Source organism: Trematomus bernacchii, unplaced genomic scaffold (assembly GCF_902827165.1).
Source record: "Trematomus bernacchii unplaced genomic scaffold, fTreBer1.1, whole genome shotgun sequence".
Classification (NCBI taxonomy): Eukaryota; Metazoa; Chordata; class Actinopteri; order Perciformes; family Nototheniidae; genus Trematomus; species Trematomus bernacchii.
In genome coordinates, this window is record NW_022987966.1 from 1395068 (window position 1) to 1407892 (window position 12825).

A 12825-nucleotide genomic window follows, 5' to 3' on the forward strand; every position below is an offset into this window, starting at 1 on the left:
GGCTCCGCAGTGTGTCAGTTAGCTTCCTGTCTCCTCCCTCCGCCTGCATTGTTGGCCCGGCTCGGTTTGGCCCGGCTCAGCCCTCTGAGGTTGCACACGGGGGAAATGAGGGATAAAAGCTGTGATTTTGGGGTCGGAAGTTAATCAAATCCAGAAGGCTTAGAAGACTCAAAAGTCCATGAAACATGTTAAATATTACAAGATAAAATGCAAAAAAACTCCTATTGCCGTAGTATGAGCTAGTAGGATATTTGACTTCATTCTTTTTTACTTGGATCAAAAATCCTAAAATTTGATATTTTACAAACAAATGAAGGAAAATACTTTCAGAGATACAGGTTTGAGCCATAGTGAAAAAGTGCCTTTCAATGGCTGAATTGAGGATACTTTTGTGACTTCTAATAACAAAACTGTGGAGGATTGTTGCACAGCCTGCAGACAATGAGTTGGTGGAAGGGTCCAAACAACAGCGACTAAGAATAAAACACACACAGCACACTGTGGTATCTCCAACATTTGGCTAAGCTGGACCTTGGTTGCGCCTGTTAGCATTACAGTCGTATTAATTCACATTCCTATTTTTACAGTGTGTTGACAGCAGTAACAAACAGCTCCTGTTGACGGCAGCTGAAAGCTTCACCGTGAGGTCACACAAAATAAAACACAACATAATGTAACACAACTACATATTACTATGAGATTTCAGAAGTAGCAACATGCTAACGTTGTTGTGTGTGTGTGTGTGTGTGTGTGTGTGTGTGTGTGTGTGTGTGTGTGTGTGTGTGTGTGTGTGTGTGTGTGTGTGTGTGTGTGTGTGTGTGTGTGTGTGTGTGTGTGTGTGTGTGTGTGTGTGTGTGTGTGATACTGAGGAAACTGGGCTTTGCCTCTCCCTGACAGCTGGTGCCCTCTGGGTAATCTGGATTCGTCCAATCACAAACAAGGATTAGCAGGCCATTGTCTTGGCATGGGAGTGTGATTGTCTTTGTGTGTAGCTTTTGATGTGTGCACACACTTGTATGTGTGTGTGAGTGTGATTGCAGCGGAAACGGCCACTCTGTCAGCAGAGATCATACTGAAGCTGCTCTAGCTGTGCCTCTGCAGAGAGCTGCTAGTTCATTAAAAGATATCATTTAAAATCATACAATACACGATTGACTTTTTCTTCTAATGTGCCAGTAAACTAAGAGCATACAAAAAGCAGAAATGTAATGCAAGCTAATGTGAAAAGAAAGTGTTAAGCGACCTTTAAGTAGCGCAATCAAGGAACGCCCCCTCATTAATATATGGATGAAGAAACACAAATAAAAAAGGAGCAATAAATAGATAAGGATACGAATGAATAATGGAATCAATAATTAGGGTAATAGTTACAAAATAAAGAATACATTTGGAATAAAAAGAATATGACAAAAAAGGCGATTTGTCAAATAAAAAAAAATAACTTTATGATTTGCCTTTTTCTCTGAGCAGATTGTATTTATCAACCAGCTGTATTCATCTGGCCTTTATATTTGGTAATTGAGGACTTTATTTCTACATCTTTATCATATGTTTTTATTAGAATGTCAGCATTAGTCTTCCATAGTGTGTATCATGAGTGTGTCATCCATTAAGCTTATAATCTGAATGTGTTGTGTGTGTGTGTGTGTGTGTGTGTGTGTGTGTGTGTGTGTGTGTGTGTGTGTGTGTGTGTGTGTGTGTGTGTGTGTGTGTGTGTGTGTGTGTGTGTGTGTGTGTGTGTGTGTGTGTGTGTGTGTGTGTGTGTGTGTGTCTTTACAATTTCCCTTTGTAATCATATGACATTGTAACAGTTGTGCACATTTTCCAAGCTTGCTGTGTTCCAGCTGCTGAAGCAATATCTGTTCAGAGTTGTAAAAACTGCGTTTGCATAACGAGTCCATGAGGCATTTTTTATTTTGCAGTGCAGACACAAAACGTAGCAGGCAGAACAACAATTCAGCCATCTCGTGTCTTTTACCACTGCAGGAACCTAACAAATGTTGTCATTGGTTTTGCTTAACTGTGATTTACTCTGTGTTTTTTGAGGAGGTGAAACTGATTTAAGATGCCAGGTACTTTCAGGGGAAGCTAGCAGTGCTGTCAATCCGGATTTGTCCTCCAATGTGGTTTTACATCGCAACAAGGACTGCAACAACAAACACAAATCAAACTGCATTTGCAACAACAACAGCTGACCGAGAGCACTTACAGTAACTGTGCATTTCAAACAACCACGTTAAAGCCCTGCTACTCCTGGGAAGACAAACCACAGTTTATTACAGTTGTTGGAAATGTGGAGATGCACTAAAGAGCTGAATGATAGGGGGGCAACTTTACAAAAATAAATAAACAAGATTAAGGAGGGACTCCAAATGAAGAACCACAAAACAGTCTGGAGCAAACCCCAAAAGTGTCACAGTTTGAGGAAGATAGTGAAAATACCCCAAAAAAGCCACACAAGGTTTCAGATATCAGGGAATGGAAAGTTTCTGGGCAGGTTTACAATCCCTGAGATCAAGCACCTGCAGCAGATTCAGCAAGGGACTATTAACCGACTTCAACCAAGCCAAGGATATCTTTAAAGGGGCCATTCTGCTCATTTTCAGGTTCATATTAGTATTTAGTGTCTCTCCTGTGACATGCTTTAATGTTCAAAAAGCTTGTTATCTTTCATTTTCACCCTCTGTCTGAAACCAGAGCCCAGTCTGCTCTCATTGGTTAGCTGCTCTGTTGTGATTGGTCAACCGCTTAGAGATGTGAAGAAATGTCACTTGCAATGTTTTGGAGCGCCAAACTGGAGAGAGAACCTCCCTCTAGAGGGAACTTTGGGAGTTCAGCATTTACAGACGATTTACATGCACACAAAACTCTACAGGAAAGGGAAACCCCCCAAAAACATAGGGTCCCTTAAAAGATCTGTTCTGTGAGACGGGTACAGGTACAAATATTTAGTAAATGCAGCTTACTGAATGAGCTGCAGCTATTGTATACTGCACACGCCTGCAGTGTTGAGTGCAAAAAGTACAGAGGTCTGATTACTGCAGCTCTGTAGTGATTTCTAACGAGGGCTGATGAGGATTGAAGCCTGTTCAATTCATACCAGACGTGAACTTTAGTGCATCATGTCCACAGTGACCAAGTGACCCAACAGCACTTTGTTCAACACTAGAACACTTATCATCACCATGCATGATACAGGCTGCGGACCCTGGCAGTTGTTTTTATTAACTAACATGACTCACTCCTTCCTCCTCCTCCTCCTCCTCCTCCTCCTCCTCCTCCTCCTCCTCTGACCAGAGAGGCACCGGAGGCAGCTTCTCCTCTCATTTCTGACTCACGGTAACACGCAGCAGCATATGCTCGCTCAGTGTGACGATACATATTGATGGTTTAAACTGCAGGAGGAGCGACAGTGAGAGGTCCCTCGGTGCTAAAACCCAACACAGAGGGCCACATGTTCACATGTCAGAGATCGGGCAGCAGTGGGAACGGGTCACATTGTTGCTAAAAGCATGGAAGAAGAGAAGGAAAATACGTAATGTTTGTTTTTTTATGGAGAATGTGGTTGGTTGTAAACTAATTCTCTGAACAGGGATGGAAAAGCAAAGAGTTTCAAACTTTGTGTTGCATCAGAAGCCAGTCATTTAACAACAGAACCATTAAACTGTCTGCAGTAAATACTTTAGTTGTAAGAAAAGGCCAGATGATTGCATTGGCCCGCATGTTGATTTCAGTTGAATTGAACCCAAAAATGCTCAAATGAAAGGCGTACTCCACAACTGTTACATATGAAGTCCAGGTTACTCTTCAGGGACAGTACTACTCAGCCTGTAGACAAAATGATTTCTTATGTGGAGCTACAGTGTAGTCATTATATCTCAGACGTTTAATGTGTACATTAACAAAGCAGGGAACTTGCAATGATATTTAGTTGCATTATGGGAAATGCAGGAATGTTTGGACCTTTTCTTAAGCTATGGAGTAAAAGTCTGAATATTCTGGCCTCTATGCATTAGATGTGTCTATCATTTATTAAAAAGAAAAATCAATGATATTGTTTATCATGGTGTATGTATTTACTTAATAAAGGCCATGTTCTAGTGGGAAAGACAGAATAAAGATTTGGAGTTGACAAGCTGCAGATACGAACCACTGAAGAGTCTTTTATGTAAATAAATAAATACAATCTGTACATAAAGTGGGAGAGCTTCCATGACCTGAAACAAACTGTTCTTCCTTTTTGGGTTATTAATGTTGTTTTGCAGCTCAGACACCCACTGACGGCATACACAGACTGTCCTTTACTACAGTTGGGCTGAAAACCTCCAGCTAGTGTCAAATATATTCTGATCAATTCCTGTCAAGGCACCCACTGTTAAATCCAAAGAAAGAAACAAATCCCTGAGAGTCTTTAAAGATCCCTGAAGTTCCCTGTCAGGATAGAGTTCCTCAAACGTTTGTAATATTTGAGAAACATCAGCAGCGATGTGACAGGATGTGACATCATGGCCAGGGGTCTCTGTTCACAGGTACATGATGTTCCCCCCTGCTACGCGCAGATATACAGCTCTGACACCTCCAGCGCCACCCTGATGGAAATAACATCAGCAGGGGCGAGAGACAACCGATAGAAACAGATAAGAGAGGTTCACACGACTTCTGTCACATCGGGAAAACATCAAGCCATGGGAGGGGGGAGGGAAGACGGAAAAACGGACAGAAACTCCGAGAGGGAGAGGCAGATCGGAGCAGAGTCACGGCAGAAATGTCAAAATGGAGTGACACCGGAGTCAAATAAAGAGGAGTGGAGAGACAGACCGGGATGAAGAGAGAGGAACTTTTGTGAAACCTGTCACAACAAGGTAAGCTCAGGAAAACATAAAGGGGGGGGGACAAAAAGACATGCTGACTCTGCCAGATGTGTGCAGAAACATAGAGAAAGCTGAAAGATAGACGGATAAATGTACACTAAAAAAAATGATATGTTGACTTTAGTCACATTTCCTCTGTCAACAGGTACTATGTTATTGTATAAGGTAAGTTCAAAGGCAACATATTACTATTACAAAAAGATTTAGTTGAAGTAAAGCTTTATATTTTAGCTTTTAATGAACTAATATAATTAGGTCGAACCTGCTGATAAAATAAATCGAATTAAAGTCAACATTTCCATATTTTTTGTATTCTAATGTGGGCTACAAGCTTTCTAGTTTCAGTTTTTAAACTACAATTTTAGGTGAAAATATTCTACTATATTTCCCAAAAATATTTCCAGAAAATTCAGGGGAAATTGCTTTGAAGTGTTTTCTCTTTGAATTTAGAATCCACACAAACAATTACAGCCACAGTGTTTTTGAAGCATGTTTTTATTTATTCTTTCATTTTTCTATCGTCTTTATTTGTGCTTTCACATCGCGCATATATTCATGTCACAAGCAGAAGAAGATGCAAACTGAAAGAGGAAATGAAGTCATAAAGAGTTGATGTAAATCCAGGCAGAGTGATATAAACAGACAGAAAGAGAGATGCCTATGATTTAAAATAAAGTAATCCGTCTGGTAGTGTAAGGTAACCTCAGAGCAGCGCAGCGAGAAGTGCGTCTGGTTTAATGTAAGCTCATTACCCAGATCTCCTTAGGCTGCGGATAAACTCAGGTTAACTGGCTACCTTTGATCAGACCTGCTGGATTACCCGCTGTTAGAGGAGCAGCCCCACACCTTGTTGTTCCTCGGGTTAACGAGTGGAGAACATGGCTTATTGGCTGCAGTGTGAGGAGGACTGAAGTCAAAGAGATGAAGGTCAGCTGGAGGTCGTGTACCCTCAACCGGCTCAAAAGGTTTCCACCACGAGAGGAATATTTTAAATTCAACTTTCATTTTCACCAAAAAGGTTGACTTGAGGTTTGAGTTTTATATCAAAAACTTTCCTTAGCACTAAAAACCTCCACATATAAGATTGTATTGGCCTTCTGGAATCATTGCTTTCTAATAACTGACATATGAATGAGTATTACATTTCAACTCCTATTCAAACACAGTCTTGTTAAACACAAGGTTATTACAATTCTTTAGCAGCAATATTATGTGCGCCAAAATATATAATTATCAAGAGAATCCAATATCTATCCATTATTAGGTCCGAAACCAGCAGGATTCATTCTCCCCATCAACAAAGGAGCCGGTGGCGTGTTGTCTGACTTTCAGCTATAAGTATCATGTTGTGTCTCAGGAAATTACTGTGAGATGCAACTGCTTTATTCTAATTGTAAAAAAAAACAATATACTAATGGTTTAAAATGAATATTCTAAGGCTTTATAGATGTTTCTCCTATACCAAATTGAAATTGCCTCAGTTTCTCTGCACAATGGACCACCTGGAATGCGGGGAGAATTGTTGACGAGGACTGACAGCCTCTGTCAGAGAGAGATGGATGGATGTATTGACTGACAACCAGACGAGCCAATGGGAGCGACCGCACAGACCTCAGGATCCAATTAAAACGGGTCAGGGTCTAATGAGCGGGCCCAGCTGTGGGGACAAAGGCAGGCCCGGATCGGACAGATGGAGGGATGAAGAGAGAGAGAAAGTGTCGTTCATCGTCACTCAGAGAAGCCCAGCCCACATTCACACACTTCATCACGTCATCCAGACTTAAAGTCGTTGCATAACTGCTGCTGCAAAGTTTGGCCTGCAACTGTAACCCAGAAGAAGAGGAGGAGGAAGGTCAGTCTCCCCTTTATCCGGCTATGTTACCTTGGTAACCGACAGTCTCACCCCCCCTTTACAAACATACACACAATCACACACAATTATGAATATACAGCAAACACACACACCCTTTCATGCAGCTGGGCAGCTGTTGGTGATGTCATGAGTTTTTCTGCCAAACAGAGAGAGAAAGGAAGAGAGTGTGTGTGTGTGTGTGTGTGTGTGTGTGTGTGTGTGTGTGTGTGTGTGTGTGTGTGTGTGTGTGTGTGTGTGTGTGTGTGTGTCTGAGAGAGAGAGAGAGAGACAGAGAGAGAGAGACAGAGAGAGAGAGGGAGGGAGAGAGCATGACTGCATGTGCTGATGTAATCAGGAGCAGTAAGGAAACTTGGACCTGTTCTACTCTGTAGCCTACCAACTCCCCCTGAGAGACAGACAGATAGGAGGGAGGAAGGAGGACGCTAATGAATGAAGGAAGGAAGGACACATGGAAAAAGGAAGGATGGGAATATGGAAGAAAGAGGGAAAAGAGAAAAGCTCCAAACTTTAAAACAAAGGGAGGAAAACAAGAGAGAAAGATGGAAAGAGAATGAGATTATGTGGATGGAAATGTGATGGTTGCTTTGTGACGGGCTGGCAGAGGGCAGCTCCCCCCCGAGAGCTACAGGGCTGTAACACACACTCCCGTAGCCTCCATCGTTTACAACACAGAAATCATGCTCAATTAGGAGAAACATATGATTCCCTGGAGTGAATGTGTTCTGCTGGCACGGGGCACTGCTGTGACTGCTCTTTACTGAGTTTACTGACTCCAAAACAACGAGACAGGAAGAATCAAAGTTTCTCTCAGGTATCAGGGTGTCTCGACAGGCTCAACATTAAAGGCACTATATGTTTCCAGAATACAGCTGTTATTATGGCAGAATGTTATGTTGTTTAAGGATATTTAGTAAGCAGAGGTGGAAGAAGTACTCAGATAAATAAAACAAAACAATAAAACTAAAGCATTAGGACTAATCATTGCAGAGAAAACTTCACTAAAGCTGTCAAATAAAGCTAGTGAAGTAAAAAGTACAATATGTCCTTCTGAATTGTGGCGTTAAAAGAAAATACTTAAATAAAGGTACTTCAAATGTTACTTAAATACATTACTTGAGTAAGTGTTCTAGTTACTTTCCAACACTATCAGTTACCAAAGTACAACAATCACCCAAAAAGTACCTCTAAAGTACCTCTAAAGTACCTCTAAAGTACCTCTAAAGTACCTCTCAATCCTATTTGTACTGAGAGGAGTTCAGCCGCTCCTAAAGTTCCTTGAGAGAGAACCAAACATCGACCATGTGCCAAAAAGTGTTGCACAACCAAGAGAAGCTTCTGGTGTACTGTACAGTAACAAGACTACCCACAACTATAACAATATACTAAAAGACCAATACATGGAAATATATTTGGCAATTTGTGTAAAGTTGCTTTTACTTTGATCCTTTATGATTCATGTCCCTAGATGATTCTTCTTTTGGGAGTTCAAAATAAAACAGATGTGACCTGTAGAGTGGGCTTTAGCGTCATTCTCTTATCTTTATCTGTTTCCTCTGCTGTCCTGGTGGTGTTTCTGAACATCACTTTACAGCAGGGACAGAGACATGTTCTCCTGCTCTCTCTCGATATATCATGGCTATAGAGGAACGCAGTACGATGAAATTCTCAAAAGAGAGAGATCTAGCAGAGAGAGCGAGTAGATACTCAGAGAAGAGATCTCGCAGTCTCTCCGGTCTAGCTCTCGCGATCTCTCGCTCTCTCTCGATCCTGCTATCCGCGGAGATCTCGACCGAGAATCTAGAGAGAGCCGGAGAAGAGAGAGAAGAGAGAGATAGACATAGTATATAGATAGCGAGCTAAAGATAAGAGCTACTCTAGAGATCTGCAGAATAGATTCTATCGAGCTAAGAGTCTAGACGCTACTCTCTATCTGCTCTAGTATATATATCTAGCTCGATCTTATCTCCTCTCCCGCTTCTTCTCTCTCTCTCTCTCTCTCTCTCTCTCTCTCTCTCTCTCTCTCTCTCCCCCTCCCCATGCCTCCCCCTCCCCCTTTATCAGTGCCGAGGTCCGGCAGTGACAGAGCACTCGGAGAGAAGAATAAGGCAACTCTCTCTAAAGAATAACAAAAGAAAGCGGAAGAAAAGGCAGGAATTCCTCCGCTGTGTTGTAATGCTTTCACTTGGAGAGTCTCTCCATCCAGGCTCCACCTCCATGTCCTCCAACCAAAATCCACTTTCCCACTTCCAAGGAAGTGAGAAGACAAATAATGCTTAGATCATCAATATCTTGGTCAGATATATTGAGCACTTTGGAGAAACAGATGGAGCTATACTTTAAAGTGGTGTTATGATTTCATCTCTTCTTAACAGGAAACACTCCTTACTTCTTTTCTCTCCCAACTTCCTGTTCAAATACACGCATATGTTGAACATACTTTTGTTTTGACATTTGGTAAAGTTCTTCTACTTGTCTAAATAGACCCGTAATCCTCCCCCTCCTCCCCCTTTCTTTTCTTGTCTTTCTTTCTTCCTCTGGCAGCAGGACTGTTGCCCAAGTGACCCGAGCCATGCCGAGCCAATGGCTCTCCTCCTCTCCTCTTCTGCTCCTTTAAACCTCTTCTACCTCTCCTTTTCTTTCACATCTTCATTTTCTATGCGATCTCCTAGCACCACTTCCTCCTCCTCCCCTCTGTCCCTCTCTTCCTTCACTCTGTTCCACCTGCCAATTCACTTTCATTTCAGCTCATTTGAACATTTCGTTAGTCGACAAACACAAGAGCAAATAAATAAAGAACACATATCTGATTCCATCTTAGAATATAGCAATCACTTCAACTCTTTCACAGAAGACTCACAAAACTGCAAAGCAGCGTGGGAAATGTGGCTTTCTCAAACTACCACAGAATCCTTTAAAACCACTTCCACAACTTAATACTGCACATCACTGTTTTAAAAGAACTGCTTTAAATACTTGATTTACTACTTTGATCTGGGTGCTCCTCTGTTATTTGTATATGTTTCACTTCATTGTATAATGTTCCTTATCTTTCCTTGGATGTGTACTTATTCTGTTTGTATTCATTAACGCTTGCCTGCCTCTTAATTTAATATGTTGTTCTTTTTTTGATTTGGCTTATTCTGCTTTAATAATGTACATTTCCCCATTATACACTGAAATAATAGAAAAGATGACTTGAATTAAATGAATGAAGTATTCCACATGATTGGGTTATGTAAATTGAAAGTAATAATAGTAATAATGTTAAATAAAGTTTAAATAAAAAATATTAGGTTCAACTTAATATTCTTTATTTCAACTAACCTTATTCAATGATGTGTAATCTGTTGACATAATACATTTCATTAAAGACAACGTTTTAATTTGATCAGCGTAGCAAAAAACTACAATGGAGGAGAACATCTTAACTCAATCTCCTACAGGAGTGACAACGTGTTCTAACGGGACACACGTGAAACAGACAGCTGTGTTAATGCATAGTCTGCCCTGTAGACCAAACAACACACACACACACACACACACACACACACACACACACACACACACACACACACACACACACACACACACATATTCTCGTCCCATGTCACTATTTGGCGTCCCTGCAGGAACTCCTCTACACAAGAACGCATTTATGGAAAGAACTCTCGCACATACTCAGCTCGGCTCTCGGCTCTCTAGAAAGCCACACATGTCACTATGCAACCACACACAACTATATATACACACCTAATCACCCGCATTCTCATCTGTCTTCAACACACACACACACGGCTTGTTTGTGTCCTCGGAGGGCCCGCGAGGTAACCGGACCGTGTGTGAATTCTCGCTCTACCCAAACGAGTTCAACACTGTTCTGATTTCACTCTCACCCTCTCTTTCTCACACACACACTAATACACACTTTAAGGTAGATACATAAGCACACATGCAGACATCCCAGTGAAACACACACACAGTGACGTCCCTGAATAATGAAGTGACAGAACCAGAGAGTTCTTTCCTCCCTCTCTCACTGACCCCTTCTCTCCTTCACTGTGCCTCTGCATTTTTCCTCCCCTTGATCTCATTATTTAGTTTTGATTTCTTTCTTTCTTTTTGCGCTCTGGTTTTCTGTCTCTGTCTTTTGGGGGTTTTCTCTTTCCTGTGTTCTGTCTTTGTAATTGTAAACTGGTCTGCAAAGGTTAAAATCCCTTTGTTCCCTCCAGAGGGAGTTTCTCTCCCACACACTCTCCCCATAATATCTTCTAAAGATTCATGAGTAAGCATGTTCCTTAAAATAAGTTATCTCTTTTCAAAGATAGTTAGTTTAAGTACTGACATCCGAACACCAAAGACATAATAGTTACAATTCCTTATTGTAATAATAATTGCTCTACTGTTTTCACACCCTTCACATCAAAAGTAATGCACTTGAACTTGTATAATCCAAAATAATTGTGAGCCAGGTAAGGTGATGTAGCACATGAAGTGACAAAGTGCACGTAGGGGGGAGGTAAAGGTGACCTGTTTACCATCCGAGAGTTTGACCTCGGAAACCTTTCAGGGTCTTGAAACCAACACTGGACCTCCAAAATTCCCTGGAAGCAGACCAAATAACACACAGCCTTCTGCACAGCTCCATATGTGAGTGTGTGTTTGTTTAGCATCATGTATATGGATTGGTTACTCACACACACACACACACACACACACACACACACACACACACACACACACACACACACACACACACACACACACACACACACACACACACACACACACACACACACACACACACACACACACACACACACACACACATGGATACATACTCCAGATCTGATACTCTGTCTTCCACTTGCTTATCACCCCTGTTGGTATCTGGTGTCGCACAACTGCCTTGATGGAGCCCCACCTGTCTTCTTGCCCGACACACACACACACACACACACACACACACACACACACACACACACACACACACACACACACACACACACACACACACACACACACACACACACACACACACACACACACACACCCCTCATACTCTTCTACCCACGCTGCCCTGCATCCCAAAGCCTCAAAGTTATCTAAACATTCCCTTCCAACCTCTGCCCTTGTGTGTGTTTGTGTGTGTGTGTGTGTGTGTGTGTGTGTGTGTGTGTGTGTGTGTGTGTGTGTGTGTGTGTGTGTGTGTGTGTGTGTGTGTGTGTGTGTGTGTTTGTGTCTAAGGTGTAACTACATGTGTTCTGTGTGTGTATATGAGTGCACAGGTGTCTTCTTCTTGTGGGTGTGTGTGTGTGCACATTTGTTGTTTCGGGCTTAAAGCCAAGATGTGCGTTCATTTTTGTCTCATTACTATATTTGTCTATCTTTGTCATGTGTGTGTGTGATGTGCACAGTGTCAGCTGGTCTAAGCCTCCCTGTCCCCACCCTCTTATAGCCTCAAATCCCCCCAAATCCATCTCTGCCCCCCATGTGACTACAACTGCCCCTTTACCCCGTCAGCTGCCCCATCACTGCTGTCAGCCTCTCTCTCTCTCTCTCTCTCTCTCTCTCTCTCTCTCTCTCTCTCTCTCTCTCTCTCCTCTCACACACACTCTCACACACACACACACACACACACACACACACACACACACACACACACACACACACACACAACACACACACACACACACACACACACACACACGACACACACACGCACACACACTTTTATTTTCCTTCATCATGCCTCTGCCCCCTCAGGACCATTTCATCTCTGAGTTGAAAGATCATTTGCAGGTTGATGTTTGAGTCAAACTTCTCTCATTGGTTGTAGGTCAAGTGGGCGGAGCCAAAGTCTAAATTGAGACTATACACTAATCACAACAATGTTTAAAAAAAAATAGCTTTACAAATGACCAAATCACTTTAAAAAGTAGACCACTATCATCAAGACACCAATATCAAAATGACATGACAAGGCCAGAGACCTCTCACAAACCAAAAGTTTAAACATTTCATAGTGTCTAAGCCTTAGACCAAATGTATCTCTAATGTCTGTAGAGTAAAAAAAAGAAATGT

At 41.9% G+C, this 12825-nt stretch overlaps 1 protein-coding gene across 1 annotated transcript in view; it reads right to left on the reverse strand.

Moving 5' to 3' along the window:
- Window positions 1-12825, reverse strand: part of nova2 (NOVA alternative splicing regulator 2) — an 80956-nt gene that overhangs the window by 20343 nt on the left and 47788 nt on the right.